General features: G+C 43.6%; 1 protein-coding gene and 1 non-coding gene across 2 annotated transcripts in view; both read left to right on the top strand.

The window, feature by feature from the left end:
- The window catches only part of Filip1 (filamin A interacting protein 1), a 154,189-nt gene that overhangs the window by 72,957 nt on the left and 65,371 nt on the right, over positions 1 to 15,861 (top strand). The window lies entirely within an intron of this gene.
- LOC116908407 lies at positions 2,174 to 2,305 on the top strand. The gene has a single exon (XR_004388950.1). It is a non-coding gene; the product is annotated as a small nucleolar RNA SNORA17 (small nucleolar RNA).

The following is a 15,861-nucleotide window of genomic DNA, read 5'->3' as shown; positions in this document are numbered from 1 at the left end:
TATATGTATTTGTTGTATGGAGCCAATTTTAAGTAAAATCAGGGTATATGCAGATGTTGGAAGGAACATATTAAATAGACTCAGAACATAATGGGCTCCTGACTTTAGAATGCCTTCCAGGGGAGACATCAAGTGCACATCTGCACTCCCAGCTGTGCTGTTGTGGGGTATCCACTAGAGAGGACTTCTCGGATATGGATTTAAGCCAGTAGTCTTTATTAGTCAGCTGGCTACTACACTGGGTGTTTGGGATTCTAGTATAGCTGTGAGCCTTTCTCAAGGTGATCTTTTAACCACACACAAAAACTATATTCTGGTTGATAAACTTCAGTTAACAAGGACAGTTTGCCAGAAGGGGAACTATAGAAGCCAAAAAGCAAGGTTGTTAACACTTAGAGAACTACGAACTTTGATGGATTAGGTCTTCGTTGTGGCTGGTGGTACTGTCTATGGTGCTGCTGAATCTTAGGCTTAAATGGTACTTCTACCATGGAGTCACTTTTGCCAAGGTCTGGAACCCTGTTATGCTTCAGCTCAGGCAAGAACTAGACCTGTGCTACTCACTGGAACTCCTGATGAAGGCAGGAATATTTTATACTTGCCCCCACCTATATGGTAGTCACTAGCCACATGTGACTTTGTAGTTTCTTGAAATGTTGCTAATTAAGCTGAGAAGTTGTATTTTGACTTTTGTTTAATGCCAATTAAAAAGATATGTCGTCTTATTTTTTATACTGTGTGGACACACGTGTCTGTGTGTGGGTTTGTGCCCATTCATACAGTGCCCGTGGAGGGCGGAAGAGAACATCAGTTAACCTGGAGCCTGAGTTGTAGGTGCTCCTAAGCTGCTCATGATGACTGTGGGACTTGAACTCCGGTCCTCTGGAAGAACAGTATGTGCTCTCGTTCTGAGTCATCGCTCCAGTGCCAATTGCTAATTAATCTGACTTTAAGTAGCCACCTGTATGTAGCAGAGGGCTGGTGCCAAGGCATCCATCCTTGGAAGGCCCTTAGATGATACTGAGTCTAGGGCAGAGGGAAAAGTCCTGGCTAGAGAGGAATTGGAGTCCTGGGTACAGAGCGGGAGGTGGTGCATCACAGATTCACGTGAGGAGAGAAGTTCAGAAGACATTTACAGATCCCAGAGCTGTTTTCTCTTTCCTGTTGCTGTGATTTAAAAACACCCCAACAAAGCTGGGTTTGGTGGCCTACTCCTTGAACCTCAGCGCTTGGGAGGCCGAGGGCTAAGAGGAGCCTAGTCTACAGGAGCGTGGGGCTAGGGAGTGTGGAAGCCTTGAAGCAAGAGTGGGGTCAAGGTGTGTCCAAACCCTAGACATCTCCATCTAAGATGGACAGGAGTAGGATTGTTCCTGCCCTGCCCTGGTCCTGCATATCCCAGTATGCCAACCTTTGTCCCTCAGAGGAGGCTATGTAGCCTGGCAACCAGGATGGACTCCTTCGCAATATGTGAAGTTCTGCCTATGCATATGAGGTATTCTCAGCCCCCTGGCTCTGGCCAATGTTGTACACTCTCCCAAAGACACCTACCCACTCCCCAAAGGTTTAAATAGTCTTTGTTTGTCATGCAGCCTGTCTCCCAAGAGTATGTTCTTGTGCTCATTCACTGCCTGAGGTGTCCGTCCCTACCACTGCTTCCTGTCTCACTTCCCCTCTCAGGATCAAGACCATCAGAAATATACAACTAAACCGTCTTAAACAGATCAATAAATCAAAAACAAAGAATCCTGACAAAACCAAAGCAATTTAAGGAGCTGTGTACGGTAATAAAATGTCAGCTCATAAAAGGACAACTTAAGTGGGGGAAAGATATTTTGACTCATAGTCCAAGGTATACTCCATTATGGTAGGGCACTGAAGGTAGCAGGAGCTTGGAGCAGCTGATCACATCCCACCACATTTAGGAACACAGAGGGATGCATGCTGCCTGCTATTGAACTCCTTTCCTTGCTCTCTGGTGTGGCGGGATCTGCACATTTAATCATCACCCTTCTGCATGGGTTGAGGAGAGAATAGGCTCAGATGCTTAAGCAGACTTCGCCAAGAGCAGGTCTTTGTAAGGCACAGCACATCATAGTCTCTTCCTCCACAATCGTCCCCTAAAGACTGGGGGACTAGCACACTCTTTTCTTAAATCGTCTTTTAAAAACTCTACTCTGTCCTGTCCTGGTGTTACATCTGTGGTGCTCTGTCACATATGCGTCAGTAGGTGACAGAGAGGAGAGATGCTTTGTTTACACTTGGTGTTCTGACCTGTGAACATCTGAATAATTAGTAGTCTAATATTCCCTGATAAAAGCAAACCTGAGGGGAACACTAGTCCACTGCCATGGGGGACCTGCCTGGCTCCCAGGGCTTGGAGCAAGCTGGAGACCCTGTCTGGGGTCTGCACGGCCCAGTGGGAATGAGCTGGAGACTAGAACAACGCCACCTGGGACCTTGGGGCTCCAGGCAGAAGTGAGCCCAAGACAGATGACCTGGAGCGTGGAAAGGTGCAGCACAGGGCTGGAGACCATGCCTGAGATGACCCCTGACTGGTACCACAATGGGCAATCAGAGCATAGCACTTCTGAGACCACTCTTGAGACAATCCACACACTCAGAGAGCCCAGAGGCCACTAAGGGGAACAAGTAAGTGGTGGAGAAATGGAAGAGAAAGAGAAGCAGAAGGATGTGGGCATAAGGAAGAGAGGCAGAGCTGGAGACTTGAGGGAAGTAGGGAACAGCTCTACCCAGTGATGCCCCCTGGGACCATGGTGGGGTTCTGCCCTGTGCTGCCATGGTGGAGGGCGGTCCACTTCTGGATCCATGGTTGTGTAGTAATAGGTGTCTGAACCATCAAGGTCAGGCAGAGGTTCCTGGTCTGAGCTGCTGCCCTGGGATGTGTTGATGACTTGTGTTAGAGCTGGCTCTGGTGGCATGAGAACAGGAGAGCTGACCCAGCCTCTAGCCAGCTGCGGTACGTTGGAGAATAGCCCTGCCTATCGCCTGGGAAGTACAGTAGAGCTGGCCCTGGTTGCAGGAGTTGGTGAGCTGACCCCAAGTGTATGAGCATGGGAGAGCTGGCCCTGTCACTTGTTTCCTGTGGAGTGACAAGGACAAGGGAGAGATACCCTTCTCCCTACTTGCTCCTCACCACTGCGGCAGGCTGGAGACTTGGCCCTGGGATCATGAGAACTGGCCCTGCCCCTCACCAGCTGCAGCACCTGGGAGAGAGGGCTCTACGCTCCAGCCCTGTACCTTGACTGGGCGGCACAGGACAGCCCTAGGGTCACGAGAGTGGTAGGGCTCTAACCCTCTGCCCCTTGCTGGAAGTGGTATTGGATGGGCTAGCCATGGCAGGGGAGGGGGAGGCAGGAGAACTCCCTTCAGTGGTATGGTGCCATGAGTGCAGGTGAGCTGGTGGGCTGACCAGCTCAAGATACCTCTCAGGCCCAGATCCAGGGCTTTGAATTGGCCCACCCCAACGTCTACCCTCTTCAATGAACTGCTGGAATACATGAAGGGGCTGGTCCCACAGATCCAAAACTATTGGATCCCCATGACACAGGGCAACAACAAGATATCCAAGAGTCCCAGTGAGGTTCCAGTATTAATAGTGTAGCAGAAGCCAGAGACCTTGTACCAAACCAACAAGTCATTGCAATGAACAATTTACAAGCAGAGAAGTATGGACAAGAGGGTATACTGTGGGACACACTGTGACACTCTGTAACACATTATAGCTTTCACAACCAGATATCCCCACCCCCTTTGGTGGGGAGATAGGAGAGGTGGGGATGGATATGAGGGGAGAGGGAGATGAGTAGGATTGGGGTACTTGATGTGAAATTCACAAAGAATCAAGAGTTCAAAAAAGTTTCTACCTTTTACTAAACACTGACTGCTGCTGATTTTAAATCACCCCGAGTCACCAAGTTGCATGCCAAAGAAATAACATATTGCTGTCGTGCTAGCAGTCCGAGTTGAAAGCAAGCACTAGGAAAAGACTCTTGTTTCATAAATAAAGGGAAGAGGCATACATTCTTTAGCAACAGGAGAATTTTTCATATCAAACAATTTTTAAAAATTTTTTTGGATTTCAAACTCTGACATTTTTGGCCTCTAATTCATATTTTGAATTGAGGCTGTAGATATCTTCATCCGTACCTCAGCTGCATCTTGCTCTTTAATCTTCCTGTTTCTCAGCAACAGGAGTTTGCTCACCAGTGCATCAGTGCCGGTTTGTAGTTGGTGATCTAAAACCTTAAAGGTAAGAGATATGCTTCTGTTGGGTGTGTTTTTCTAGTTCGCATCATTACATCGTGTAAAATGTTTCTAACTAAGGAATCAGGAGAGCAAGACATGGTAGAAGGCGGGTGTGGTTACGGCATGTTGGGCATGTTCAGAAACACCACAGTGAGATCTGTTAACTTATATGATTATTATGTGCAAATGCTTAGCGTTAAAAATGAAATTTGTCAGGCTTGGAGATGGCTCAGAGGGCGGCTTTGTTGCCAAACCTGATAGCTTGAGCTTGAGTCCCAACACATACACAAACACACAAGAAAATAAATGTCATATTTTTTTTCTTTCAAAGAGTTATTAGTTCTTTGAGAGTTTCATACAATATGCCTTAATCATACTCGGGGTTCCCAACTCTTCCATGGTTCACCCCACTTCTCTACTTATTCAACTTTGTATCAAGATCACCTTGTGCTGCCCAGATATTCTTGGATGTGTGGTCACCCACTGACGAGTGACAGACTTACCTAGGCATGCGCTCTTAGGGGAGACTGTCTCTTCTCCTAGAAGCTAATAATTGGCAATAGCATTCTAGCTGGGGGAGGGATCATGTGCCTAACTCCCCTCTTCCTGCTGGGATTTGCTCTATCTTGGGCTTACACACGTGCTCTCACGCCATTGTGAATTCACAGGTGCAGCTGCTCTGCTCCGTCTGGAAGATAACAGCCCCTTGAGGTCTCTGACACTTATACTCCTTCTGCCCCCCTTTCACCATGATCCCCGAGTAGTGGGAGGGTGTTACACTGTATATGCTTCCTTTAGGGCTGAACATTTGTAATAAAAAATTTTTAAATGGAATTTGTTGACTTTAAAAACAGAATAAAACGTATAGACTAGGGGTATAGCTCAGTGGTAGACCAGCCACGTGGCAAGTGTAAGGCCCTGACTTTGATTCATACACCATCAAAAAGTATAAAAAACAACAAACAAACAAAAAACCCAAACAAATAAAGTGCAGGCCAGAATGTCTATAGAGTATACAGTAAATTTAAATAGATGGTACCACTGCATTGACACAACCTATGTGTAAAACCTGATCATTATATATGGATGTCTGCACTAGTTCTTAATGTCTTTTATTCTCTTCTGTTTCTTGGAAACCACTGCATAAAGAGAGTAGATAAAGTGCCATGCATTCTTTAGTGCTTTTGCTCCTGTTCCCCCTCCTGTTGATCTACAAGAGATCAGGGTGCTATGGTGGGAGAGAGAAGACTAGTGCACACACTATCTTACTTTTGTCTTTGCAGATCCAACAGGTCCATCTAGGATCAATACTGAACTTCACATGTGTTCCTGGGAACCATGTGTACATGTCAACCAGGAACGGACCTGCCTTGAAGCTGTTAACCATCCAAAGTGACTCATGCCGTGACTGGCAGCAGGAAATATTTTGATTCAACTTGTGAATGTTTAAGAGGAAAAAGCAGGGCCCTGATGAGAATCATTGAAATAATTCCAACAGGATATTCTTGTATAATAAAAAAGGAAGGGCATACATTCTGAGTTAAGAGGACTGAGGTGGGGCTAGAGAAGTCAAGGGGGTTTGCTGCTCTTACAGAGAGGACCCAGGTGTGAGTCTCAGTGCCCATATCCAGTGGCTCACAGCCACACAGGTTGGGGGATTCATATCCTCAGCTGGCCTCTTTGGGCACCTGCAAACACATGCTATACATGCGCATATACATATAAAATATCCAAAAGAATCCTTTTTCAAAACGAACACTTGTCATCTGGGCTTTCCAGCTCACATGTAATTCTGTCTGTAGACCAGACCTGCATACCAACAACACATATGTTTGCCTTCAGGATTTCTATCATCCTTTTCAGACAGCAGCTGTTAACATCTAGAAATGCTTGCTCTGATGTTAAACATTTCCTGATCAAAGGCCTGAAGGGAAGCATGAAACAATGTGTACTAATTATAGCGAACCCTGTGTTATCCCCCTCCCCCTGCATCTCAGAATCAGCAATTAGGAGAGATCACTTGTAAGTCCACAGTCTGTGGGGCATTATCTAAAATTTTTATTATTACTATGTATGCTTGTGTTTGCATGAGTTTGGATCACCGGATTAATGATGTATGCATACACTATATGTTCATCTTATCACATGCACAAAGCAATCTCTGTTGGTTAAATCCTCACACAGGGAACTGATGGTGGAAGCTTGTGGGTTTAGGAGAAGCTGGGGAAATCATGAAAAAACCATATTTAGATACAGATAGGAGGTAAGAAGAAAATTCTATCGTAAGATGATGGAGAGATGAGATGAGATAGAGTTAGGAGACTGGGAAGGAGTGACTCAGGACATCAGGAGGGAATTAGTGCATGGACCCAAAGTCTGAGTTTTCACCATAGAGAGAGGATCAAATGTATGATATTTAAGCAAGAAAATGGAGGATAAGGATAGATCATTGCAGTTAGCAACAGATCATCACGAATTCACCTTCAGGGAGTCACTGGAGCGCAATCTTGATGAGAAGTTCAAACAATTCCCACTCATTGTAAAGAGCAAGTCTTGGAGTGAGTTTCTCATAAAGGAAAGGAGAAGATGAAGTGAGGTCTATGGGAAAAGTAGAGTCACAAGAGGGTCTCGTTGCAGGGGGAAAAAAAGCTGCATCTTTGTATGCTTTTGTAGTTCAAAGATGGATGTGTTAAAGATCTAGGCTTTATCAAAGAAGTCTCTAGCTCAGCAAATGGAGATCATCACAGAAAACCACAACTAGACATCATGCAGAGATTAATGAACCGTGGGGAGCGCAGCCCCAATGGAAACATTTATATTACAGCTCCTACATCTATGGATGACTTGAGGAATGAGAATATCACAGAAGAGAGGCCAGAGGATTGTAAGAGCTAGAATACTGTGAAGTTCGCTGTGAAGTTCTCTCCTAGAAATGACAGTGTAAACACGACTAAAACATTGGTAGTATCAGTGGGCACATGAGGTTGATGGGAGAAATTCTCACATGGTCCCATCTCTAGACAAAGAACTACAGGCAACCAAGGACTGCTGGAAAAGGAGAGTTAGCACCTCCCATGGATGAACCTCCTTACTGGCAGAGTAGTCATCCCAAAAAAAGTATACGCACAAACAACAAAAGCAGACTCACTATATTTATAGACACCTGCTGTATTTATGTGTCTGTGTACACACACGCACATACATACATGTAATACTACTACTACTACTACTACTACTACTACTACTACTAATAATAATAATAATAATAAAAGAAAAAGAGTCTCTTAACGAGAGTGAAGGCATAATGAGGAGGGTTGGAGGAAGGGCTCACGGCAGGGAGTGACGTAGATTCTATTTCAATGAAATACATTTGAATACAGAAATGTTTTTATTCTCAGCCAGTGAGGCTACTGGGAAATAGTGGAAAATTTGAGAGGTGGGGCTCAGTTGAAGAAAATAGATTTCTGAGAGATACAGCCCTTGAAGGGGACAATGGGACCTAGACCATCCTCCTTCATTTCTTGGCTACTACATGCTTCTGCCAAGGGGTACAACCTCACTAGAGGCCTAAAAGCTATTGAGCCAAGACAATGAGCTTCTGAAATCCCAAGCCAAAACAAATGTCTCCTCCTTCATGCTAACTCTCTCAAGTGTTCTGTCAGGACAAAAGAAAGCTGGCTTACACTTAAGTCGTGGAGAATGAGCTAGCACAGAATGGGCCCTGATACTAGTGAGGGGCTGAATAGCTGAGAGAGGACAGGCTCCAGTGGACAAGGTGAGAAGCTGGCCCTGACAGTTCAGTTCTTCACATGAGCCATGAGCTTTATGCTCTAAGATACAGTAGAATATGAGGTGATAGGAGATTGTAGAAGTTTATCTCCAGTTGTTTTACTTTTCTTGGTAAGCTGGGAAGTAAGGGGAAGTATTTGTGAATGATTTGGTAAGGGAGATGTTAGGCCATAAAGGATTTGTGAGAATGGGGAGAGGCCGGCAGTAATGATTTATTGGTACCAACAACTGGCCAGTTAAGGCTGAGGATCATGAATGTAAAATGGGATCAGTTGGTATGAAGTGGTTTTTGCTGTAGATATAGATTTGAGCATTAGGGATGAGGACTGGGGGAGTCAAACAAGGCTGTTTGTAGTTTGACCCCAAGACCACAGTCAAGTGGCAGAAAGGGGCAGAAAACGAAGAAGCAGTGGAAACTGAGGTAAGATGAAAAGGAAAATGAGTATTGTTGGGGTAAATATAAATTGGGGGTTTCTACCCCACCTTTGATCATTCAGTTCCTAAGTAAAAGACACAAAACTTTGATATTTATAACAAGCCTTAAAGCATGAGAGCCAGGCAGATATCAACCCTCTAAGCTATTGTGTCTCCGTCCATGTCAAGAACCCTGAGTTATAACTTGCCATGTTCTGCCTGGGCCACTCTTACTCCAACTGGCCAACCCTTATGGCCATGTTTTCATGATTCACCCATCCCATGGTGTCTTATCCTAACCTCTTTGTTCTAGCCTTTGAGGTCTCTCCTCAGACCCCAACAGAAGCCCCACCGGTAGCCTCTTCTGCCTGGCTATAGGCTGTAGGCATCTTTAGTGAGTCAATAGTTTTATAAGGAGCAAGGTTACATAGCATCATTTGTTGTAGGTGAGGATATCCTTGACCCTGAAGATTCCTTGTTAGGAGCAACCAGATCTTGGGGCCAGAATTTAGAATTACAATGCATAGCAACAGACCAACAACAGCTCCCTTGGGAAAGGGAACATGAAAGCCAGTGAAAGGATCAGAAAGCCATTGGCTTATAGGCTCTGCCATCACCACCACCAAAGCCTGTTAGATTTCAGGTTCTAGAGACAACTAATGGTAAATAGTTGGAGTTATAGTTGGTTATGGTTTTTATAATACCAGAGAGCTAAATTATGACCTAGAAGTTGCTGGCTGCGATAGTCTAAAGACAGATCATTAGAACAGAGTGTTCAGGAACTATGAAAACGAGGGTTCTAAATGACACTGTGTCTCTCGTTTTGGACAGTGAATCCAAAAGAAATCATAATTTCCTTGGAATTTCATTTGTTGGAGAAGGAAAAGGCCAAGTCTGGAGCAAGAAAGAGATTTATTACCTGTCAGACTACCTTACAGAAGAGATTGGAACCTAAATGATGGGAGAGTGATAGGCAGGGCCACACATTGACCATACGTGTTAGCTATGTGTTACTCTGGCCCTCTACTTGTAGAATCTAAACCTCATGCCAGAATTCTGCAGATGGAGCTGAGGGGAGGAATGCGACTGAATTCTTTTGTCCTTTTCTAAGTGGTCACATTGAATAAACCTCCCTTTCCTGCCTTTTGCCATGAATTTGGCTCTTTTAATTTCTTTATTAGGAATACTCGATGGAGCTTGGCTTGTCCGAGCAGCTGGAGCACAGGCTCTGACCCTAATAATTTTGGTGGTGAGAGTATCAGAATGATTATGAAAGGGAATTATGGACTCGACCAGAAACTTGACAGTGATCCAGAGGCTACAGCATCAAGGAAGGAGACTGAATAACCAAGCGGGGATGGATGCAACAAGGCAGAAAGAAATTACCTGGTCTTATTTGATGACATCAGTGAAAATAGGCAGGTATGAGAGAGTGATCTGGAGCATGGAGTTAAATCTTTATCACATTCAAGCCCATCAGAGCAAGGAGAGTAGAGAGAACCCACTCCCTTCTGAACTACCAGGCAGGTGGTATGCACATCAGTATGTTCCCCTTGGGCAGTTTAACAATTGCTTAGCAGTTTAATAACTTCTGGGTGCAAGAGCAAGGGTCTGACCTCATGTGCATGCACAGGCTCATGTGTGCCTGTGTGCGTGCGTGCGTGCGTGCGTGCGTGCGTGTGCGTGCGTGCGTGTGCACTACCTTAGACCAAGTGAATGGGATGTTCTTAGAAGAGTTGATACATATATAAGAATTTGGTTGTAGTTGAGTATGAGTTTCAAAGCACACTGTTGAAAAGTTTATGGTAGGAAAGACATGTGAGCAGAAATGAGAGGACAGGGAGAAGCATGGGCTGATTTGGGTTTGGAAGTGAGAATGAGTTTTCCGTTTTATTAGTAGATCCCCAAATACCAAGAGCCTATTCTCTTTGGCAGCCGCCGCATCAGAGGATGCGCGTATTTCTTTTGCTCGTAGAGGGCTTTGGTGAATTCTTTGGAGATACATCGAGGAGAGCAATTCCAGACATCCGATGAAGAGCTGGTTTCAAATGGTTTTCTGTGGTCTAGTCATCTTAGAACCTTCAGAGTTCCTCCCTACGAATGTGACATCATGCCCCTGGCACAGCACTTTGGCTAGGAAGTCCATGTCGTTTGGGCTTCTTTTGCCAGAATGGCTCTTGGGATTAAATATGTATTAAGGGTGTTGGCAGAAAGAGGGCAGTCATACTACATACTCGTTAGCCTTTAAGATCATGGAGAAATGTGAAAGGCATGTGGGGATATTTTCATATCGTTATCAAGCAGACTGGCCACTGTTAAACACGAAACGATGAGTTCAGTGCTATGAAATCTGGCAGTGATGGCCGACTGACCTCATCCACCTGCCTCTTCTATTTAGTCATTGTCACCGTGCTTTGATCTGACCATTCACTTATGGATGACAAACTGGTATGATGACAGCTCAGATAAGGCTCCTGACCACAAAGTCTCAGCACAAGTCAGTGCATATCAATTGTCTGAGGCACTAATGCTTGGCTCAGGGGGTGCAGATAAACAGTAGGGACCTTGAAATAAGCCAGGAGGACTTTGGATCATTCTGTCAGTTCTATCTGTAATCTAGAAAGTTCTGTCCCTGGATGTCTTAGCTATTAATATAAATTTTGGCAAGTGGTTCTTGGTCATTTATGTTTGAAAAGATAAGATGCATTGGCAATATTAGAGTAGCTAGTGTGACCAGTTTTTCCGACCTCGGAGTCAGTGTCATGCTGTCCCATACAGCTTAAGTTTAACTTATTATGGAAAAAATGCTGTAAGGTACAAGACATGAGACCATAGCACTTAACATGCCTAATCTGACTGCTCTTAGTTTAGATGATGGATGAGTGGAAATAGATGCTCACAAGCTTGTTAAAAATAATCAAGTTCTCCAACATCTTCCCTCAGGAGGACCATCAAACCTACCAGCCAGCTCTTGGTTGACTTTTGGAAGTACACACAGGGAGAAAGCACGCTATAAATAACATTTTAAATGTGCACTCACCTGAAAATTAAAGTACAAATGACGAATTAAAATGTCTGAGGCACTGAGCCCGTTGACTATGTTCCCATTGCTAATGGGCAAATAATGTATTTGAACACGCTGTGACATTTTAGTGAAATGCCAGCTAATTTCTGATGGTGTCGACTTTATTTTCATACATTGCCATTAACCTGTATGCAATGTTTTTCTGGTGTAGCCAATAGCATTCAAATGCATAAAATATTGATTTAACAAAAATGTGCATTATACCTTTTGGGACAAATCACAGAAATGTAGAAAAAGATTTCATTGCTACACCCAAATTGCAGTGAAGATCTTTGTTTCAAGCACACCTCCTGTGAGGAACTCAAGACGAACTTAGCCACATATCTGATTCTTCTATTAGGAAAAAATTGTGGTAGATTTTGCTCTAAATTCTGGTTCATGGGTTCAGGTAAGAAAATAGATTGATAAAACTGAAAAGAAACCCATTTGAGAAAGAGCTATGTAAAAATAGAGGGTTAAGAAATCAGTATGGCAAAATGACTGTTGGTGTTCATGGAATCTCAGCCTTCTTGGTTCCTCCACTTATTGTTAAATAAAGAAATGAAATGAGGGGCTGAAGAGGTGCCTATGGAGAGCTTACTGCTCTTCAGAGGGTCACAGTTTTGTTACTAACATTCATGTGAGGTAGCTCAAACCACCTACAACTCCAGGTCCAGAGGATTGGACTCTTGTGCATGTGCACATGCATACACACACATGTGCAGTTTGGGCAATAGTTTGGTGGTAGTGTACTTGCTCAAGACCATAAACCAATGCCTAGTACTATAGATAGACAGATAGACAGATAGATAGATAGATAGATAGATAGATAGATAGATAGATAGATAGATAGATAGATAGATAGATAGGCAGGTAGGTAGGCGGATGGATGGATGAATGAATGGATAAATGGACGAATGGATGGATGGACGGATGGACGGATGGACGCATGGATGGATGGATAGATGGATGGATGGATAAATGGACAGATGGATGATAGATGGATAGATGGATGGATGGATGGATAGGTAGATGGATAGATAGATAGATGTTTGAGAGGATCTAACAGCCACATGTATATAGAGAATCCATAGGTTTGGTGTTAAGAATTCCTGCTCTAGTATTACAGAGCAATTGTGATAAAAACTGCATGGTATTGGTACAGAGACAGACAGATAGACCAATGGAATAGAATTGAAGACCCAGAAATGAACCCACACACCAATGGTCACTTGATTTTTGACAAAGGAGCCAAATCCATCCAATGGAAAAAAAGATAGCATTTTCAGCAAATGGTGCTGGTTCAACTGGAGGTCAACATGTAGAAGAATGCAGATCGATCCATGCTTATCACCCTGTACAAAGCTTAAGTCCAAGTGGATCAAGGACCTCCACATCAAACCAGACACACTCAAACTAATAGAAGAAAAACTAGGGAAGCATCTGGAACACATGGGCACTGGAAAAAATTTCCTGAACAAAACACCAATGGCTTATGCTCTAAGATCAAGAATCGACAAATGGGATCTCATAAAACTACAAAGCTTCTGTAAGGCAAAGGACACTGTGGTCAGGACAAAACGGCAACCAACAGATTGGGAAAAGATCTTTACCAATCCTACAACAGATAGAGGCCTTATATCCAAAATATACAAAGGTTAGACAAGCAGGGGAGACAAATAACCCTATTAAAAAAATGGGGTTCAGAGCTAAACAAAGAATTCACAGCTGAGGAATGCGAATGGCTGAGAAACACCTAAAGAAATGTTCAACATCTTTAGTCATCAGGGAAATGCAAATCAAAACAACCCTGAGATTTCACCTCACACCAGTGAGAATGGCTAAGATCAAAAACTCAGGTGACAGCAAATGCTGGCGAGGATGCGGAGAAAGAGGAACACTCCTCCATTGTTGGTGGGGTTGCAGACTGGTACAACCATTCTGGAAATCAGTCTGGAGGTTTCTCAGAAAATTGGACATTGAACTGCCTGAGGATCCAGCTATACCTCTCTTGGGCATATACCCAAAAGATGCCCCAACATATAAAAAAAAAGACACGTGTCCACTATGTTCATAGCCTTATTTATAATAGCCAGAAGCTGGAAAGAACCCAGATGCCCTTCAACAGAGGAATGGATACAGAAAATGTGGTACATCTACACAATGGAATATTACTCAGCTATCAAAAAACAACGACTTTTAGGAAATTGTAGGCAAATGGTTGGAACTGGAAAATATCATTCTGAGTGAGCTAACCCAATCACAGAAAGACATACATGGTATGCACTCACTGATAAGTGGCTATTAGCCCAAATGCTTGAATTACCCTAGTGGCCTAGAACAAATGAAACTCAAGACGGATGATCAAAATGTGAAGGCTTCACTCCTTCTTTAAAAGGGGAACAAGAATACCCTTGGCAGGGAAGAGAGAGGCAAAGATTAAAACAGAGACTGAAGGAACACCCATTCAGAGCCTGCCCCACATGTGGCCCATACATATAGAGCCACCCAATTAGACAAGATGGATGAAGCAAAGAAGTGCAGACCGACAGGAGGAGCCGGATGTAGATCGAACCTGAGAGACACAGCCAGAATACAGCAAATACAGAGGCGAATGCCAGCAGCAAACCACTGAACTGAGAACGGGACCCCCGTTGAAGGAATCAGAGAATGAACTGGAAGAGCTTGAAGGGGCTTGAGACTCCATATGTACAACAATGCCAAGCAACCAGAGCTTCCAGGGACTAAGCCACTACCTAAAGACTATACATGGACTGACCCTGGACTCTGACCTCATAGGTAGCAATGAATATCCTAGTAAGAGCACCAGTGGAAGGAGAAGCCCTGGGTCCTGTTAAGACTGAACCCCAGTGAACTAGACTGTCGGGGGAGGCGGCAATGGGGGAGGGTGGGGAGGGAACACCCATAGGAAGGGGGGGGAAGGGATGTTTGCCAAATGTACATAAGAAATACTCAAGTTAATAAAAAAAAAAAAAAAAAAAAAAAAAAAAAGAATTCCTGCTCTAAAGTTAGATAGTCTAGATTTGTATCCTGCAGTCACCATTTATCAGTTATATGACTTTGGGCAAGTTACCAACATTTTCTGTTCCAGCCTCAGACCCATCATCTACATAGTGATGACCATAGTGGCTTTTATCTGATGTGACTATTATGTGGCTTCAGTGAGATCACATTTGTAAAATCCTGTGCACACTTCCTAGCATTTAACATTAGGAAGTGGTGGTGGGGAAATGTGCTGCTCTAATTGTGTATCAATAGAGACAAACAGTTTCTGGAATCATCCACCCCAAGTTGTTAGTAGAGTTTTCCCTTGTGAGTGGATTTGGAGGATGTATTTATTTATCTTTCATTTTTCTTTTTTTAAAATTATATTATTAATTTTTATTTATATAAGTACACTGTAGCTGCCTTCAGACACACCAGAAGAGGGTACCAGATCTCATTACAGATGGCTGTGAACCACCGTGTGGTTGCTGGGAATTGAACTCAGGACCTGTGGAAGAGCAGCCAGTGCTCTTAACTGCTGAGCCATTTCTCCTGCCCTCATTTTTTTCTTTAAGCACATTTAAATTGTTGATTTTAGTGCCATGCTATACATCATACTTTTAAAACTTGAAAAAGGTTAGTCACACATCTAAATGTCTAAAGTACAAGTCAAATGAATTGATGCTAATTTCTTTTGGTGGGGGAGAATATTTTAATGCAGTTCCAAAAGCTATGGTCTAAGCCAACCCTTTTGAGTTACATATAACTTTGAAATCATTATTTTCATCAATGTTGAGAAAGATGAGACTGCTATCTTTTACCTATGAAGAGGGCTAGAACTGGACCACATCTCCGGATTCCATCAAAACCTGCTCACCTACTTTCTGGCCGTCTACAGTGCCCTCTGCTTCCCATAGAGCCCGGGTTGCAGAGACAAGTGGAAACCCATTTACATAATCTCAAAACTCAATAGCAGGGCAAAGAGAAACCGCCTTCTTGTGAATGGCTCATGTGTTAATTTAGATCTATAGAAAAACATGTGGCAACTCTCATAACACATCATCAAATTTATCTTGTGTAAGGTTTAAACTGCTAATGCTTTTTGCTTTCCTGGCTGATAAACCAACCTTTCCACCTTATGGATGATTAACTTCTTTAGCTTTGCTCTGGATCTCATTCCTCTGGCTGGGGATTCATGAGATCCCCCCAGAATCTATTCAGTAATTGAGATGCATTCCTGTAGCACTTGAGACTAAGCCCTTAAAAGCTGTGCTTTGTGTCCTTGATCTGCATTGACCTTTGGAGTTTGTTGCCCATTGAAC

The sequence above is a fragment of the Rattus rattus genome, chromosome 8 (assembly GCF_011064425.1).
Source record: "Rattus rattus isolate New Zealand chromosome 8, Rrattus_CSIRO_v1, whole genome shotgun sequence".
Taxonomy (NCBI): domain Eukaryota; kingdom Metazoa; phylum Chordata; class Mammalia; order Rodentia; family Muridae; genus Rattus; species Rattus rattus.
Note: the sequence above shows the minus strand (reverse complement) of the source record. Positions and strands in the feature narration are given on the sequence as shown.